General features: G+C 38.9%; 1 protein-coding gene across 3 annotated transcripts in view; it reads right to left on the bottom strand.

Moving 5' to 3' along the window:
• The window catches only part of HS6ST2 (heparan sulfate 6-O-sulfotransferase 2), a gene marked incomplete at both ends in the record, with an annotated part of 346,112 nt that overhangs the window by 234,032 nt on the left and 91,174 nt on the right, over positions 1-20,906 (bottom strand). The window lies entirely within an intron of this gene.

Here is a 20,906-nt window from a genome sequence, read left to right as displayed (position 1 = left end):
CCAGCGCTTGGGAGGCAGAGACAGGAGGATCACACAGGTTCGAAGCCAGCCGCGCTGGCTTAAGAGACCCTGTTTCCAAATAAAAATATAAAAAATAGGTCTGGGAGTGTAGCTCCAGAAGCCCCAGTACAACAACAACAAAAAAAAAAAAAATAGAAAGAAAAGAAATGTATAACCTAGATCATCAGGATGATAATAGTGTTATTATTTGCATTGGTCCATATACAATCTCCTGGATTGCTCTCTTCAGTTCTTGGAGCCATGACCTTATGAAAAACAATGACAAACCAGACAAGAACAACCAACACTGAGAAGAGTCTGGAAGCAATGAATATGGAACACAAGTTTTGAAAAGTTATTTTTCCTGAGAAAAGTGCTTTGAGGAAGGGATAAACTCATTTTAAAAATTGGGGAAAGTTACACCAAGAAAAATTTGCACTCAATATGAGGAATATAGCTGAGTGTGGTGGCCCACGCTTGTAATCTCAGTACTTGGGAGGATCGCAGGTTCGTGGCCAGCCTCAGTTACTTAATGAGGCACTCCGCAACTTAATGAGACCCTGTTTCAAAAATTTTAAAAAGAATAAAAAATGTGTCTGTAGGTGTAGCTTGGAGGTAGAATGCCCCTGGGTTCAATCCCCAGTATAATAATAATAATAATAATAATAATAATAATAATAATAATAAATAAGTAATAGAGATATCTTTAACTATTCCAGCTGAGCAGCCCCAGGAAGAATGCATTCACTTTTACTGCAAGATTTAAATGAGATAGTTCAAGGTTGTGGAGAAGTCATGTATCTCCTAACTTCAATGGGTGTTCATAGACTCCTTCCATGAAAATTAATGAGAGATCTAAATCTCCGCTCCAGAAAAAATGCATAGACACATAGCTTTTAAAAGAAAATTATGCACTAACCTGAGTTAAGGAGCCCTGCTCTAGAAGACTGAGAAAGGGGAGGTATAAAGTGTCTTTCATTCTGTACACTCATGGATTCCCCTATACTCTAGGTCATCATCTGTGAGTACATATAATACCATTTACCATTCCTCATCATACTGGATATGTATATTTTGAACCCAAGCGATGGTTCTTAATTTTATAAGGGTCTTCCTTTGCTAGCTAATTCCTCCTTTTCTTTCTGCCTCATTTGTCTTAGCATCACTTCTTTCCTTCCAAGTACAGTTTCTAATGGGGTGCAAAGTCAGGGAGCCATGAACAGGGTTAGCTCTGGTAAATCCACTCACTGCTCAGTCAACTGCTCTTCACTTCTCTGCCCCTCCCAACACAATGGGGATTCGACAAGGGGAATAAGCACCCACAGATCTCAAGCAGATTGCGCATAATTTATCCTTAACAGTAGTGAATTACACTTACAGGATGAGTCTCAATCGCCAATTAATCTAATCCTAAGGATAAGAGTTACATACATGAGGAAATCTCAACATTCAATTACAGTCAAATGGTTTAAATTTAGCAAACATCTATTATACTCTAGGCTTGGCATCCTAAAGGAACTACTGAAATAGAATGTTCTGGGGATATGCATACAGTCTCTCTAGGATTTAAACTCAAGTTTCTGTGGAAATATAAATTGTATAGAAATGTATATCCATAATTAAAATATAATTGTGCATAATAGGTACCTATGTATATGCGCATATATGTGTGTATATGTAGAATATATGTATGTATAAACTTATACTTAAATAAGTATATATGTATACATAGAGATTTAGTTGAGTTTCAATAACTGATTAATCTAATCCTGAGAATAAAAGTTATATAAATGAAATATCAGGGTAGATTTCTCTCAAAGTTGATTAAGTTCAATTATACATGTGTAAATATGTGTGATTGCATTTGTATGTATACTACAAGCAGGTAAAACTTTTTTTTTATTTTTTATTGGTGCATTATATTCATACATCATATTGGCATAAAAAACTTGTGTGTACAGACATGCACAAATCAAGCAGGTAAAACTTAAAACTTCAATTTCTTTATATTTCTATGTCTGTGAGTGAAAAAAACTGGCCATAAATTAAAAGAGAACATCATGTTAATTACAAAAGAAAAAATGAAGTAGAAAACCCCTACATTAAACAGAACAACTCTTAGGTTACTCAAAATACAGCAATCATAAGAAATGTTTATCAACATTAGAAGTTACTGTCTCTGGGGTTGGGGGTGTAGCTCAGTGGTAGAGTGATTGCTTAGCATGCCTAAGGCCCCAGGTTCCATCCCTAGCACTAAAAAAAAAAAGAAAAAAAAAGAAAAGAAGAAAAAAAAAGTATTACCCAATTCTAAGTGACAGGCTCTTAGGTCTGTATATAAAGAATCCAGACACCCCTACCCAGGTGACTTCAGCAAGCTTCTTGAACCATTTTTCTTAATTCCAAAACCATGGTTTTATATAGAAATTATACCTTATTTAGCAGTCTGAAAATCCCACAGTGCCTTCCTTGAGTGTGAATTCATACCCCCAAAATCCCTATTAATACATTATTAGCTTATATGTTGCTATGTATTTAGCCAAACATATATTACATGGCCTTTACAGATAAAGCAGGTGTGTCCCTCATATTTGAATTTCATATAATTTTCACATATCAAAATATATTCTTCTTTTGACTATTTCAACCACTTAATAAGGTCAACACCTTAAAACAGTTTGTGTATGTGAGGTGACTGGAGGTAGAGTGGATTTGCCTCTAGTCTGCGGAATTCTGCTCTATTCCTTGGAATAAAAAATTGCACATTTGGCTCTTGGAAGCAAAACATTGTAGTTACCTGGTAATTTCCCATAAGTAGGAGATCTCACCTCTAATGGATAAGATATCAGAATTGTCATACTAGGATAGTTATGCCAAGTTTATCTCATGTGATTTGTTTGCAAGATGTAATATAACTGAAAGCTATAATGAGGCAGAGAGAGAGAGACAGACAGACAGACAGACAGACAGATGGGCAGACAGAAAAAACCTCTGAGACTGATGGTCTTGACCAACAGTGGAGACAATGTGGTCATTAAGCCAGCAAAAAGAAGCAGGAAGCATCTCTTGGCCAGCTGTGGGAATCTGAATAGAGTCAAGAAATTTTTCCTTAAAACGAGTCTCATTAGAGATAGCAGAATCTGTCTGTCAAAAGCAGTGGTTCTCCATCTCTGTCTAGGCACACAGAATTAATATCACTGGAATAATTCTCCAAGTGAAGGGGTTTCGCCAAGCCACAACCTAAGTATCATTGGTTCTTCCCCTCAACCCACCCCAAGTTCTATGGGGGTCAATACTTTTCCATCTGCTGATGTGGCATTTGGAGCACACTCCATCCCCAAAGAGCAGTGGTGGCTATTGCAATGCTCTCTTGCTAATCTGACTGGATGCTATTTGAGGTCATGCCAGCTCTCCACCAGTGAAATCTGCAAATGCCAAAAAAAGTTTAAAGAGAGAGAGAGAACATGTTGCCTACTAATGATCATCAGCCCAGCTGCCATATTCATGTCAGTCCAGGAAAACAGTTTGCTCTAGGTAAGAGGAAAAGTCTCTGAATTTGGTAATAACTGTCCATCAGAAGAAGCAACTGGAGTTCATGCATGAAACTGGAGTCTCCAAAGTCATCCTGGCCGTGGTGTGTAGCAATCCTGCCGGTGAGGAAGAATCTTCACATGCTATAGTAGTAGGATGTCTAACCAGATGCAGTTAAATAAAAATAAGTTGAAGATTCTGACTTGAGTTAACAAAACTATCTTCAAAGCACAGAGAAGGAATTCAGAAGGAATGCTGACATATGTAGCCTGATGGAGGGGTTCTCAATCTTGTTGCTACTGCTACTGTGAACCAACTAATTCTTTCTCATGGGGAGGTGGCCCTGTCCTGTGCATTGTAGGATGGATAGCAGGATCCCTAACCTCTACCTACTAGACACTGGTCACACACCCTTCCCCCAACCATGAAAATAAAAAATGTCTCCAGACATGGCTACATGTTTCAGAATTAGAGAGGATGGCAATATCATCCCCATGAGAACCACTGGATTAGAGGAAATGCAGACAACAATGCTTAGGATTTGAGTCAAGTATAAAATTAGGAATCTGCAGTATTATGAGACTAACAAAATAACTAATAGGATATGGTTCTCCATTGTTTTTGCTTTTGAGATACTGGAGATTGAACCGAGGAGCATCCTACCTCTAAACTATACACCAATAATATTTTATTTTTTATTTGGAACAGGTCTCCCTGAGTTGCTGAAAGCTTCACTATGATGAGGACATTGTCCTCAAACTTCCAATCCTCCTGTCTCAGCCTCCCAAGTACTAGAATTACAGGTATGGGCCACCACACTTGACTGGGACTTCATTTTTAACCAAAGTAGAGTGTAAAAATGGAGATCATCAATGCTAATGAAACTATACCTGAATATTGTCCAGAGGAATACGGAGAAAGAAGAGAGACTACAAAAGGAGAGGGAGAACAAGGCCCACTTTATCAGAGGAATAATATGCAACTCCCCACTTTACTTCCATCTTCTCTAACTCAGCAACCTCATTGTGAACAAAAAGAAAAGAATGCCCTTCTTCAGGACTGCCTGCCTGAACGTATCCTTCCATTCTTCTCTGCTTCATCTCTACTGCATCAATGTGTCCCTGAAAGAACCCAAAACAAACTAGGAAAGGGAGATGTGGGACATCTCACCAGGCTCCGAAGGGCTGACAAAATGAAGAAAAGTTAGAGTTCTTCTGTGTGGTTCCACGAAGCTGAGCTGGCATCTCCGGATGGTAGCAATGGGGGATGGGATTTCAACTCATTCTAGAGTGCTGTTCTGAGGCTCCCATCTCTGAGAGTGCCAGGCAAAAGCAAAGATGATTATGTCATTGTAGAAGCAGCTAGTATATCATATGGGAGGTGGGAAAGTAGAAGAGATGACTGCTAAGTGTTCTTCCAGCCTCTGGATTCTAATAAACAACTAGAATGGTGCCAGCACTGAGCTCTTTTCAGAGTAGGCTGAGAAGATAGCACACCAACCAGAGGGCCATGAGTAACTTGGAGCCAGAAAGATCAGCTGTTAACACCATACTTTTGAAAAGAATCCAGCTTTATATAGTAATGAAAAAATGAAGCAGCATGCAATCTATATCCCTGGACACAACCTCCATGCCCAGAGCCATGCCCCTTCCAGGCAGAGTAGATGGCAAGGGGCCTGCCTAGGACAAAGTTTGGCATCTCCACATGACCAATGTTGACTCAAATAGAAACACAAAGAGAACCATTTTCCACATCCTTTCTGTTCAAAAGAGAAGTGTCCTTTAACATTCCTGGCCCTCTTCCATAGGGTGGTGCCTTCTACTTTCCTGGCACTTGGCCTCAGCGGTGTTCAGCATACATTCTTCCGGCTGTCACTGGGCTATTTTAATTGAAGTGTGCCATTGACTCTTGAGGATGCAAAAAGGGAGGTCTCTTCACCTCCAAAACACAGGAGCATCCTTATGAAAATCTGTAACTGAAAGCCAATAGTATCAACGTAGGACTATCTAAAATAACAGGAGTATCCTAAATGTCCAACTCTGGAAACAGCACTCTCCTTAGATACCAACATTCTGTGTGTGTGTGTGTGTGTGTGGGTGTGTGTGTGTGTGTGTGTGTGTGTGTTATTGAGATTGAACCCAGAGGCATCCCACGTCTGAAATGCACATTCATCCCTACTTTAGTTTTTATTTTGAAACAGGGTGTTGCTATGTTGCTGAGGACCTCTTTGCTAAGACTGGTCAAGAACCTGCCCCTGTCTCAGAGAAACCAACATTCTAATGACTGCAAAGGTCAGTTGTGATGAAATTAACAAAAGGGCCATGATTAGAAAAATACATGCTTATAGAGTCCTTTCTTCTCACCAAAGAACACAGACAAATCTAGCTGGATCAATGCACACTCAAATGTATATACCCAGGCTCCTATGAAACATATCTTAAAAAGGAAAATAGAAGTCTCATCATTTTTGAGTGAGAGATAAATGAGGGGATGGGAGGGAGAAGAAGGAAATTCTCTAAAACACACAATGTACTTAAACATATTGAATTTCAAACACTAAGCCAAGCAAGAGAAGGAGGGATGGAGAGAGAATGGGGTGGGAATTGGGTAGGGGCTAAATGGGTGATGTGTGCATGTATGTCCACACAAGGTTTTTACTCCAATATGATGTATTAATATAATGAACCAATAAAAATTAGAAAGAAAGAAAGAAAGAAAGAAAGAAAGAAAGAAAGGGAAAATAATTAAACAGAATAAACATGGAGGTATGCTTAATAACAAGATAAAATTCAAAAACATTGGTCTAAAGAGGTGTTTTGCCTTCTTCATTAAAGACAGATAAAGCTCAGCAAGCCACTGAAAGAAAAAAGGTAAAAAATCTGGTTTTTACTTCTGCTTTTCTGTTATAATTTCTAATAAATTCCTTCTAGTGATTTTTATTGCAGAAATAAGTTGGGCTTTTATTCCTTTAGGCAACACAGCATATTAACTCTCTAGTCCTCCCATGGACAGTACAAAGACACAGTCAAAAATCCAGACACAAGAAAGCAGAAGGTATTTAAACTACACGTAGTGTTCTGCTGACCTCTGAGGAGCCAGACAAAGAACTGTATATGGAAAAAAAGCAAGGGAGGTTGCCAGCCAAATATAACTATCTTTTCAAATAAAAATCACTATAATCACAGAAACCTACATTAGACCATAGGGATTGCTAGAACAATATCATACAATCATTCCTACCCATGGAAAACTTCCTGTATTACAAATATTAACACATGAAATAAAAACATTTTTTCAGCATATGCCTTCAGCAGAACCAAAGTATTCAAAAAATTAAAATATCTGAAATATATTTCAATGTGGCATACTGACATTATAAATTACTCACCTGGTGACATTACAAGTATCAGCAGATCTGATTTATCTAAAAAACAAATAATAAGATTTGATACACATTTCTTTAACCTACATTCTATCAACCAAAATTATGTTATCATCTCTCAAATGACCACTGCATACAAAACTGTCTATAATAAATCAGAAAAATGTAAGAGTGATACCCAGAAGCTAGAAAATAGCAGTGTTAAACCATCTAAACATTCTAAGAATACATCATTCATCTTCCTATTCATGGAGAATTAAAGAATTGGAATGTGCTTTAGAAATCATGTAGCTCAGCCAGGCACGGTGGTGCATGCCTATGATCTCAGCTACTTAGAAGGCTGAGACAAGTAGATCACAAGTTTGAGTCCAGCTAGTACCATTTAGCAAAACCATAGCTCCAAACAAAAATGAACAGGGTTTGGGATGTCCCACAGCTCAGTTTCTAGTAACACACACACACACACACACACACACACACACACACACACGAAATCATCTAGCTCAGTTCTCTGATTTTACTGAAAAAAAATTAACATTTAGAGAGTGAATTTGACTTGAACAAGGCCACATAGCATGCACATGGAAAAACAAAGTTAGAACCCAGGTCAATCACCACCTAGCAGAAGGCTATCTCTCCACTTCACTTCCAACACCTTTTCATTTTCTACATCAAGATAGGTCTACTTGTGGCATCCCAGAAACCAATTGTCAATTTTTAGTAAAACTATATTTGGAAAAAGATAAAGTGCATGGCTCTATAATGATCCCAAAATGTTTTAGAGTATTTTACGAGACAGACTTTTCTTTTCTTTTTTTTTAATATGAATTGTAATCAATGTATTATTATGTAAAGAATGATGTGAGCCAACTTTCTCCACATTTATTCTCCTTAAACTTTACCTCTGGCCCAGAATTGGTCTCTGGCCACTAAATGAAGCCACATGCACATTTCCTATACTCTCTTTTTTTAAGAAGCACAGAGTCAAAAGCAATGGTGGCAAACAGCCAGTTCAGTCAAGCAAAGCAAGTCAGGCAATCTGAGCTCCTGTTTGCATGACTTTGGTAAATCTTCTTCTCTAAACTGAGGAGAGTGCCTACCAATCAGTTGCTAACTTCTATGGGAACAAGGATTCTTACTTGGATTACTTGGACTGCTGCTCTTCAGGAGAGAGAAATGATTGAGAATGAAAATGTTAAAGAGAAAACATCTTTTGAAAGATTATGCTAAGTGAAATTAGTCATTCACAAAAAGTAAAAAATAGGGATGCTCTGCCTAATATGCAGAATCTAGGGAGAAAAAGAGTCATAGCAGGAACTCTAGACAAAGAAGGAGAAACCAGAGATGAGCAAATAAGGCAACCTAACTGAGGGAGATGTGAGGGAGAAGAGGGAAATACCCTGATGTACATGATGTACATTCACAAACATATCAAAGTCAATCAGTAAGCCAAACATGAGAAGGAGGAAGGGGATAGGAAAGGGGGTGGAAATTGGAGAAGGACTAAATGAGTGATGTGTGCATGTATGCCTCTACCATCTTGTCCTCCATTAAGATGTATGACTACAGTGCACCAATGAAAAATTAAAAAGAAAAAAAAAACACTGGTGGGAAAGTCTATACATACATATGTCTGGCCATAATTGACTTTAAACCTAAAGACCAGATAAGAGACAACATTTTTATACACATACACAACACACACACACACACACACACACACACACTCATCCACTAGAGTGAGAAACAACTTAATGAATTCAAAGCTCAGTCAAAGCTGTCTTGCTTTAAAGTGCATAGTTACTGCATTTTGAAAACCAGCTTGCTCCTTGTTTGTTTGTTTGTTTGTTTGTTTGTTTGTTTGTTTTGCAGTGCTAAGAATTTCATGCAAAGTTTCACACATGCTATACAAATGCTTTACTACTGAAATACATCCTCAACTGACGGTGCAATCAAACGTTCCTCTCTTTCATTTTTCAGTACTGGGGACTGAACCCATTGGTGTTCTACCATTGAACTATATCCTCGACTTTTTAATTTTATTTTGCAATAAAGTCTCACTATGTTGCTGAGGCTAGACTTGAACTTGTGATCCTCCTGCCTCAGCCTCCCAAGTAGCTAGGATTACAGACCCTCTACTTGCCTAACATTCTCTGCCATCAATTATCCTCTTCAAGTTTCTCACTGATAGAGGGAGAAAGAATTTAATTCTAATCAAATTTGTCTTTTCCATTCTACCCACAGGTAAATAAAATGCAAAACAGAGACTCCAAACACAATGTTGGAAATAAATATCTCCTTTACATTCTTTCTACATATGCACATCTTGCAATGCCCCTTTACGACTACATGCTGGAAAGATCATGTCCACAGGCCTCACAAAGCCCCAGGTTCAAGCCCTAGTTTGCCAATGTGTGAGTTAAGATATTTGGGGAAAATCACTTAGCTTCTCAACCGAAGGGTTACTGTGAGGATTAAAGTAATGCATGAAGCCAGGTATAGCAGCATATATTTGTAATTCCAGTACTTGTGAAGCTCAGACAAGAGAGTCATGGGTTTAATACCAGCCTCAGCAACTTAGGTAAGGCTCCCAACAACTTAATGAGATCCTGATTCAAAAGATAAAATAAATATAATACTAGAGACTCTAGCCAGAGCTATAAGGCAAGAAAAGGAAATCAAAGGAGTACAAATAGAAAAAGAAAAACTCAAACTTTCACTATTTGCAGATGACCTGACACTATATTTAGAAAACCCACCAAACTCAACCAAAAGGCTTATAGAATTGATCACCAAATTCAGCAAAGTAGCTGGATAAAAAAAATCAATCCTGAAAAATCAGAAGCTTTTCTGTACACCAACCATAAATCCACTGAAAAAGAAATTCAGAAAACACTTCCACCCAGGATCTCCCACGAAAAAATAAAATACTTAGGAATAAACTTGACCAAGGAGGTAAAAGATCTCTACAAAGAAAAATATAAAAAACTGAAAAAAGAAATTGAAGAAGATCTTAGAAGATGGAGGATCTTCCATGTTCATGGATTGGCAGAATAAATATCATTAAAATGGCCATCCTTCCAAAAGTGATCTAAAGATTTAACGCAGTGCCCATTAAACTACCAAGATCATTCCTCACAGACATAGAAAAATCAGTCCTTAAATTTATCTGGAATAACAAAACCCAGAATAGCCAAGGTAGTTCTCAGCAACAAAAACCACACAGGAGGAATCACAATACCTGACTTTAAACTATACTACAAAGCCACTGTAATAAAAACAGTATGGTACTGACACAAAAACTGATACACAGACCAATGGAGCAGAATAGAAGACCCAGAAACAAGTCTACACACTTTCAGCCAATTGATTTTCAACGAAGGGGCCAAAAACATACACTGGAAAAAAGATAGCCTGTTCAACAAATGGTGTTTAAAAAACTGGTTAACCACATGCAGAAAATTGGAAATTAATCCCACATTCTCACCCTGTACAAGAGTCAATTCAAAATGGATCGAAGACTTGGAAATCAAACCAGAGACCTTGAAGCTCCTTGAAGAGAGCATCGGTCCAACACTACAACAAAGAGGCACACATAAACACATTCTCAACAAGACCCCAAAGGCACAACAAAATAAAAGGTGATTCAATACGTGGGATTGCATGAAACTGAAGAGCTTCTGTTCAGCAAAGCATACTGTCAAGAACCTCAGTCGAAAGCCAACAGAATGGGAGAAGATTTTTGCCACCTACACCTCCGATAGAGGACTAATATCTAGAATATACAGAGAACTCAAGAAACTCAACACTAAGAAAACAAAGCATCCAATAACAAAATGGGCAAGCGAACTAAATAGACACTTCACAAAAGAAGAAATTCAAATGGTCAATAAATGCATGAAAAAATGCTCAACATCACTGGCAATAAGATAGATTCAAATGAAAACTACCCTGAGATTTCACCTAACTCCCACTAGAATGGCAATCATTCAAAACACAAACAACAACAGATGCTGGTGAGGATGTGGAGAAGTGGGAACTCTAAAACATTGTTGGTGAGACTGCAAATTAGTGCAACCACTTTGGAAAACAGTATGGAGAATCCTTAGAAGAATAGGAACAAATCTACCATTCGATCCAGCAATACCACTTCTGGGTATCTACCCAAAAGATAGGAAACCAAACTACCAAACTAATGCATGTGTATCTATGTCCATAGCTGCACAATTCACCATAGTCAAACTATGGAACCAGCCAAGATGCCCATTAACAGATGAATGGATTACAAAACTGTGGGATATGTACGCAATAGAATTTTACTCAGCCATTAAAAAAAACTCGAGACACTGGGTCCCAGGAAGGGGTCAGGCTGGGCACGCCAGACCCCAGAACAGCAGGGCCCAGGTTGCAGGACTCCAGACCCCTGGAGAAACTGAGCCCCGTCGTCAGACCCTGGGTGCCGGGCAGTGTTCGGGTGGGGCACACCGGACCCTGAAAGAGCTGGCGCCTGGGTCACTGAACTCTGGGCCCCGGGCGGGATCGTGTGGAGCATGCCAGACCTCTGGAGAAACTGGGCCCGGTCGTAAGACTCTGGGTCCCGGGCAGGGGTTGGGTGGGGCACGCCAGATCCCTGGAAGAGCCGGGGCCCAGAGCGGGGGCCCAGGTCGGTGGACTCTGGGCCCCAGGTTGAGTAGTGCGGAGCATGCTGGACCCATGGGGAAACCGGGCAGGGTCACAGTGCTCCTGAGTGCCTGATCCCACTACTCCTCAAAACCACACATACTGTCTTCTCTTATTAAAAAATAGAAAAAGAAAAAGAAAAAAGAAAAAAGAAAAAAGAAAAATATCGGAGAGGGGTCAAGAAGGCCGAGACAGATGCCAGGATACTGGAGATGCAGAAAAAACTTATCCAAATGAACTGGAACTTTTGGAAAAATTCCTCGTGAAGGAGGACTACTTCTTCTCTACATTGTTAAGAATCTTGGACATCACCTCTAAGGAGAGAGGTTAGCGGAGACCAAAGAGAAAGGCGGTGTTGAAAGCGGTCTCTGCGATGACGGTGGAGACTTGTATTTAGGAGAAGCAGAAATCGGATCCTACCAACTTTATTTTTTTTTTAATTACACCAAGTATCGAATGCTACCGTCGCACATTCTTAGGAAAACTGGACAACATTCAAAGTGAAAAAAAAGCTTGGGAAAGATTTGAAACAGTGGAGGCAGTGGCAATGGCAGTGGCCAGTACTCAGGGGAGGCCGAGATCTGATGCATTACACCTGGAACCTTTGAAGTAACAAACCCAGAGGCAGAATGCTACCACCACGCACCCTAGAAAACGGGGGACAAATGGCTGGGCAAAGAGGGTGCTTGAATTGGAGCCTGCCGAGGTGTGAGGCCGGTGCCGGGGCCAATGGCCGACATTGGAGCCTGCCGTGAGGCAAGGCCAGTGCTGAGGCCTTCAAGGCCAGGATCGGAGCCTGCCGAGGGGGTAGGCCATTGCTGGGGCCAGCAAGGCCGGGATCGGAGCTTACCATGAGGCAAGGTCGGTGCTGGGGCCTCCGAGGCTGGAATCGGAGCCTGCTGAGGGTTTAGGCCAGTACCGGGGCCAGTGGCCGACATCGGAGTCTTCCGTGAGGCAAAGCTGCTACTGAGGCCTCCAAGGCCGGAATCAAAGCCTGCTGAGGGGTTAGGCAGGTGCTGGGGCCAGCGAGGCTGACATCGGAGCCTGCCGTGAGGTAAGGCTGGTGCTGGGGCCCCCCGAGGCCGGGATCGGAGCCTGCCAAGGGGTTAGGCCAGTGCCGGGGCCAGTGAGGCCGGCATCGGAGCCTCCCATGAGGCAAGTCCGCTGCTTAATCCAGCGAGGTCTGGATCAGTCCACCAGGTAGCCAGGCCACTACTGGGGCCGTCAAGAGTGGGATCAGTACTTGCAACGCTGCATGCACAGAGAAATATCGCAGGAAAAAAAAAAAAAACAGATGCTCCCCCTAATCAGCAATAACTAGGAGAAAAGGGGCAACAGGCAGAGGTCGATCTATAGAAAGGGCCCTATAGTGAAGCGATTAAGGTGACCAATAAGAGGGTATGGAATAGGGGAGGATGGAGCCTCTATAAAACGCAGGAGGTACATAAACAAATATATCAAAGTTAATCACCAAACAAGCATGGGATTGAGGGAGGGAGAGGGAATGGGATGGGGGCTGAATGAGGGCTAATTGGATGATGTGTGCTTGTATATCTTCTCAAGTCTTGCATTCCAGTGTGATATATGATTACAATGCACCAATAAAAATAAATTTTAAAAAAACTCAATTACATCATTTTCAGGGAAATGGATGGAACTGGAGGGCATTACGCTATGTGAGATTAGTCAGTCACAAAAAATAAGAAATCAGATGCTTTCCATAATATGTGAGAGCTAGGGAGAAATGGGTCATAGGAGGAACTCTAGATGAAAAAGGAAATCCTATAGAGGAGCAAACAAGGCAACCTAAAGGAGGAGAAAGGAGGGGGGAAGAGGAAAATCTCTAAAATGCACAGTGTGCTTAAACATATCAAAGTCAACCACTAAGCCAAGCAAGGGAAGGAGGGACAGGGAGGGAATGGGGTGGGAATTCGGTAGAGGTTAAATCAGTGATGTGTACATGTATGTACACACAAGTTTTTTAATCCAATATGTATGAATATAATGCACCAATAAAAAATTTAAAAAGAAAAAACAAAATAGGGCTGTGGGTATGTATAGCTCATAGGTAGAATGGCCCCTGGGTCCAATCCCCAGTACCACAAAAAAAAAAATTTTTAAATAAATGATATACAGCTAACACATATCAACAACTAAACTGACATTACTGCCTTCCTGCTACATGTTACTAGATGTGGGTGATGGAACTAATATCCATAATACTTCATAAATTGTCTATTTTTGCAGATATACATCATGAATTTTCAACAAGAGCTATACTGCCCACAAGAAGAAGAAAACTGGTTCTTGGAAAGAGTGAAAAAAATCTTAAATTTTACATGGCTTATGACTCTTCACATCCAATCCTACACTCTTCAATCTTATTCCTTTGCATTTAAATTCTTTTGTTAGGAAAAATTTAAATTGAATATAATAACCTCATTGAGGGGTATCATGAAAAAATAGGTTGTAAAACACTGGTCTGAATTGTTTGCGTTATTTAAAAAATGTATTTCTGGATATTTGCACCCTAATTTCCTATGCTAGAATGCCAAAAACAGATGGTTTCAGCAGCAAGGTATAGGAGAAAACCAAATGGGAATTTTACAACATGTAAAATATTATATGCTGCATAAATACATTGTCTCTATTCTTAGTTTTATTATAGCAAATTCCATTTGTGGAGTCCAGTTTATAAATTTTTGCTGTCCTTCCCAATTCCCCACTGCAAGCCCTGTTTCTATTTCATTTCAGTAAAACAATATCAAAATCGCACTCACCGTTTCAATCAGGATTTGGGGGAAAATTCTTGGAGCAGAAGCAATTAAATCTAAAGCTTTGTCTTTGCTTATTTGCACTGCTATCCACTCATAAAAATTCACTGAGTTTTCAAGGGTGAACTCCTTGGTATGAGTGCCTTCAGCTGGCTGTAATGAATCTGTAGGCTTTGAAGTTTCCTATTCTTTCATCAGCGAATGAGCCTAAAGACCCATCCCGATATAAGATTCAGATTATGTCTGTGTAGTTATCTAGAAACATTCTATAAAATGGATATATGAATGCCACCACCAGTTTAGTACCTTGATTAAAGTAAGAGTTTCTGAATGAAAAGCAAATGCATTGTCCTCACTCCTGCCATCCTGGAGGACACAGCCAACTTCAACTTGAGATTTATTTGGTCTTTCATTGATCCTCAACTGCTAATCCTTTGTAATCTTGGGGAACAACATTAGCATGGACAACAGAAGTTCACCATCTCTTCCCACACCACAGCCAAGAGTGCCATTAACTATACCACCTGCAAGAGCTGTTAAATAAAAAATAAATTTTTTCTATCCATCTCCCTACCTACAATCCTACACAAACTTGGAATCAGCTTACAAATATCAAATGTAGGCACTGAGAGAGCAGGAAGTAAAACGAGACACAATGGTCTATGAACAGGATAATAAAACTATAAATAATTAAGATTTAGACCAATTGTGAGCTAGAAACATCAAGACTTCTGAAATGTTCCATCATAATTGCAAGTGAATTGGGGAGGAGTGTTATGAGCTTTAAACCCTGGAAGAGGCATGAAGCAGGAACTCAAGAAACATTTAGGGATGCAGGTACATCAAAAGTACAAATAAATACTCCCAAAGTATAGAACCATACTCCCCATTCAGAATAGGAACTAGCAGGCCCATTTAACAGCACTTTAGAATCTGTACAATCTTCACTGTCTTCTCTATTGCTAGTCACAATATTATTCTTTACTGACTTTTTAAAAAAATTTATTACTACATTGTAATTAAACATCATAGCGAGATTCAAAGTAATACAAAAATACCTACACATATGACTTATATCCCATTCCGTATCCCACTCCACTCCCTCTTCCTCCCTATCCATACATGTTAGTGAGGCTGCTGGTGATACCTTCATGTATCATTACCTTATTTAAAGCATTCTGTTTTTCAAACCTAATTTTCCCCGCTCCAGCTCTTTCTACTATTCTACTGGTCTCTTTCTTCATAGGACCGAAGTCTTTTTTGTTTCCTATTTTCATTCTAGCTTCCACATATGAAAGAAAACATAGAAATTTTGATTTTCTGAAACAGCCTGGTCTCACTTATAATATTCTTTAGTTCCATCCTTTTTCTTGCAGATAATAAGTTTGTTCTACTTTATGGTCAAGTCAAATTCCATTATGCTTATATATCACATTTTCTTTATCCATTCATCTGTTGATGGACGCCAAGGTCAGTTATACAATTTGGTTATTGTGCTGCTATACATATGGATATGCAAGTATGGCAATAGTATTCTAACTATTTTGAAATTAAAAGAAGTGGTTTGGCTGGGTCATATTGTGGTCCCATTCCTAGTCCTCTGAGCAACCTTCATACTGATCTTCATAGTGGTTGTACTAATTTACAATCCCTCTAACAGAGTCAGGGGTGGTGGTGCATGCTTGTAATCTCAGCATTTGGGAGGCTGAGACAGGAGGATCGCACAAGTTCAAAGCCAGCCTCAGCTACTTAGTGAGGACCTTTGCAACTCAGTGAGACCTTGTTTCAAAATAAAGAATAAAAAATAGGTCTGGGAGTATAGCTCAGAGGTAGAATGCCCCTGGATTTCCATGCCCAGTACCACAAAAAAAGAGAGAGAGGACACAGTCTGAATGTACACCATTTTCAGTATGATCCACAAAAAAATAAAAAATAAATGAAAAATAAAAGTAAAAAAATGCAAAAAAAACCCAATCCCTCTAACAGTGCATAAGAGTTTCCACTTCCCTGTGTTCTTGAGAGCATTCATTTTTTTGTATTCTTGATTATTTTCATTCTATTAGTGTTAGATGAAATCTCAGGGTAGTTTTGATTTACAGTTCCCTCATTGTTAAGGATAATGAAAAAAGTATCTATTCAGTTAAATAACCCATTTTAATTAAGTTATTTCTCAAGTGTTAAATTTTTTAGTTCTTTATATATTCTAGATATTATTCCTCTATCATAGAAGTTGAGATTCTTTTTTTGTTTGTTTGTGGTACTGTGAATTGAACCCAGGGACATTCTACACTTGAGCTACATACCCCATCCCTATTTATTTATTTATTTATTTATTTTTGAAACAAAGTCTCACTAGGTTGCTGATATTCTTCTTATGTTGAGGCTGTCTTCAATCCTGTGATCCTCCTTTCTTAGCCTCCCAAGTACTGGGACTATGGGCATGTGCCACCAAACCGATTCTGAGATTTTTTTTTAGGACTGCCATCTTCATAGTCTTACAACATTCATCCTTATTATAGATAGATGTCTTAATGAGAAGACTGCAACTTAATTTCTTCTCATTTGTTTTAAAGAGTTCTGGTATGAACATATCTAATTATGTTAAAGTGAGTGAAAGACCAAAGCATAATTCTTATGGCCTAATTCTGTGGAATACAAAAAGCTGTCCTTCTAATCCTACCTTCTGCTTCTTTTTTTTACTAATTTTTTCTTCATTAAAACATAATGCACAGGGACATATTTTATCAATGATAAATCATATTCTTCACAAAGGGATCGTGGGGATAAAGAAATGCACCATTTTTAAAAATTATATACTATTCTATAATTGCACAAATCAAATATGCATATTATTTTTAGATTGTAATTTTTATATGTAGAACATATTGAAAATGGTATACATTTAGACTGTGATTGGTGCCCTCTTCCTCACCCCCCATCCCCCTTCCCACCTCCCATCAATGAGTCTCCAGGTTAACCATGCTATATTCATACTTTTACACATATTCTGATGTAGCTCCTCCATTAATCAATCTCAGCCTTATTCCTATCCTATCCTTCCATTCTAGCTTTGCTGAGATTTCTCCTCCATTGTCTGGAGTCCCTCTTCTATCCCCAATACTCCCTAGTTTGGGCATATTAGATAAAACTTGTGTCCCTTCTCTTTCTGTGCTTGGCTGATCTCACTTAACATAACTCAGAGATCTTTCTATCTTCTTGCAAATGGCATGATTTTGCTCTTTATTTTGCTTAGTAGAATTCCGATGTGTGTATTTCCCATAATTCTGCAATCCATTCATCTGTTGATAGAGACCTAGATTGGTTCTGTATTTTGGCTATTACGAATTGTGCTGCTATGAACATGGATATGCATATGTTACTGTAGTTCTCTGATTTCAACCCCTTTGGACAAATAACCAGGAGTGGTATATCCAGATCATACGGTAGATCTATTCCCAGTTTTCTAAGGAATGTTCACATTGATCTCCATAGCAGCTGAACTAGTTAAATATGTGTATTATTTGTAGTTGCACTGGTAATATTTTTACACAGGAAAACAAGTACAGAAAACTCCATTCCAAGAGAACATGAATCAGGATTCTTTTTTTTCTTTTCCCCAGTTACTCTGTAGCATTAATTTGTCTAACAAACATAAGAATATCACACAGACATTTTTTTTAAATCCCTGACCTGCCTTTGGCAGTTTAAAGAATTCTTCTGCAGACAATACTAATGTTTTGCAATTTCAGAAGTGAGAGTGAAACCCATCTTATTTCCTCACTTCCTCTGCCTTGTTTTTCTTGTCTAAAAAAAAGGTAGTAGACAGTACAAAACTTCCAGCATGGTCCCACTATGGGTAATTTCTTCCTGAGAAAATCAACTGACATATGTACTCCTTCTACAAAAAATAACTGTTTTGGTTTGGGGGATAATGAGTAATAATCCACTGAGTGGGAACACATGGACTTTTAAGCAACCCAGGAGGTAGGTGAATAAGACAATAGGGTTCCTGATAGCAGGTGTGGTCATGGCTTCTGGGAAAGAGAGTGCTAGCCCACAGATGGGAGGCTCAGATGTTGTCAGGGGAGTAGTTGTTGACCACAGTGTTTTGCAGGCCACTTTGTGTTGTCTGGAGCTCCGTTTGACAGTCACTGTGTTTTCAGGGGTGCCTTAACTGGTGCAAATAATGGGCATAGTGGAGGACAGCTTTCAGATGTGGCCATTTGTAGGGGCACCATCCTTGACTCCAGGCAGTTGGAGGATCTTTGGATCATCTTGTCCATGATTTCCACTTATAAGAGGATGTATAAATCCAAAACTTTGTGGGAAATTCTGATGTTAAACTATGGGTGATATAATTTAATTTGGGGATTTCAGAGATTTCTTTTTTTTAGTTTTTCATTGATGCATTTTAGTCATACTTTTTTTGGGGGGGGTACTGGAGATGGAACCCAGGAGCATTTCTTATTCTTTATTTTGGAAACAGGGTCTCGCAAAGTTGCAAAGGGCCTCACTAAGTAGTAGCTGAGGCTGTCTGCGAACCGCAATCTTCCTGTCTCAGCTTCCCAAATGCTGGGAATAAAAGTGTGTGCCACCATGCCTATCATACATCTTAATGGAGTACCAATATTAAAAAATCAGAAGCTTTTCTGTATACCAACCATAAATCCGATGAGAAAAAAATCCAGAAAACACATTCACTCGGTATATCCCAGAAAAAATTACTTAGGAATAAACCTAACCAAAGGAGGTAAAAGACCTCTACAAAAAATTATAAATAAACATTGAAAAAAGAAATTGAAGAACTTAGAAGATGGGAAGATCTTCTGTGTTCATTAACAGCCAGAAAAAATATCATCAAAATGGCCATCCTTCCAAAAGTGATCTACAGATTCAACGTAATGCCAATTAAATTACCAAGGTCATTCCTCACAGACATAGAAAAAATCAGTCCTTAAGTTTATTTGGAACAACAAAAAACCCAAAATAGCCAAATTGGTTCTCAACAACAAAAATCTTGCAGGAAGAATCACAATACCTGACTTCAAACTATACTACAAAGCCATAACAATAAAAAACAGCATGGTACTGGCATAAAAACAGATACATAGACCAATGGAGCAGAATAGAAGACCCAGAAACAATCCACACACTTACAGCTGATTGATATTTGACAAAGGGGCCAAAAACATACACTGAGAAAAAATAGCCTGTTCAACAAATGGTGTTGGCAAAACTGGTTAACTGTATGCAGAAAAATGGAAATAAATCCCACTTTCTCACCCTGCACAAGAGTCAATTCAAGATGGATCAAAGACTTGGAAATTAGACCAGAGACCTTGAGGTTCCTTGAAGAGGGCATAGGTCCAACACTGCAACACATAGGCACAGATAAAATCTTTTTCAATAGGACTCCAAAGGCACAAGAAACTAAAAGGCAGATCAACATTTTGGATTGTATTAAACTGAAGAGCTTCTTTGCAGCAAAAGGAGCTATCAAGAACCTCAACCAAGAGCCAACAGAATGGGAGAAGATTTTTGCCACCTACTCCTCCAATAGAGGACTAATATCTAGACTATACAGAGAACTCAAGAAACTCAGTACTAAGAAAACAAGTAACCCAATCAAAAAATGGGCAAGTGAACTAAATAGACACTTCACGAAAGACAAAATTCAATTGGCCAAAAATGCATGAAAAAAGTTCACCATCATTACCAATTGGAGAGATGCAAGTCAAAACTACCCTGAGATATTATCTAACTCCAACTAGAACAGCACTCATTTAAAACACAAACAACAACAAATGCTAGCAAGCATGTAGAGAAGTGAGAATTCTAATAAATTGTTGGTGAGACTATAAATTAGTGCAACCACTATTGAAAACAGTATGAAGAATACTTTAAATAATGTGAATGAGCCTGGGTATCTTCCCAAAAAGAGTGTAAACCAAACTACCAAAGTAATGCATGTGTATATATGTTCATAGCTGCACAATTCACAATTGCCAAACTTTGGCCAGCCAAGATGTCCATCAACAGATGAATGGATTAGAAAACTATGAGATATATACACAAAGGAATTTTACTCAGCCATAAAGAAAAACACAATTACACCATTTACAGGAAAATGGATGGAACTGGGGAACATTACGCTAAGTGAGATTAGTCAGTCACAAAATATAAGAAATTGGATGCTCTCCATAATATACACGAACTAGGGAAAAATGGGTCATAGGAGGAACTCTAGACAAATAAGAAGATACTATAGATGAGCAAATAAGGCCACCTAACAGAGGGGATAGGAGGGGGGAAGAGAAAAAAATCTAATGTTCATGATGTACATTAACATATCATAGTCAATCACTAAGCTAAACATTAGAAGGAGGGAAGGGGAGGGAATGAGGCAGGAATTGGGTAAGGGCTAATTTGGTGATGTGTGCCTGTATACCTCCACCATCTTGTACCTTCTGCTTCTAACACAGAGGAGCATCTCTGATAGGTATCTGTCCCTCATTGTCTTCACATAAGAAACTGAGATAATA

This window comes from Muscardinus avellanarius (assembly GCF_963383645.1).
Source record: "Muscardinus avellanarius genome assembly, chromosome: X".
In the NCBI taxonomy this organism is placed as follows: Eukaryota; Metazoa; Chordata; class Mammalia; order Rodentia; family Gliridae; genus Muscardinus; species Muscardinus avellanarius.
The sequence above is the reverse complement of the archived record's forward strand: the minus strand, read 5'-3'. Positions and strand labels throughout refer to the sequence as shown.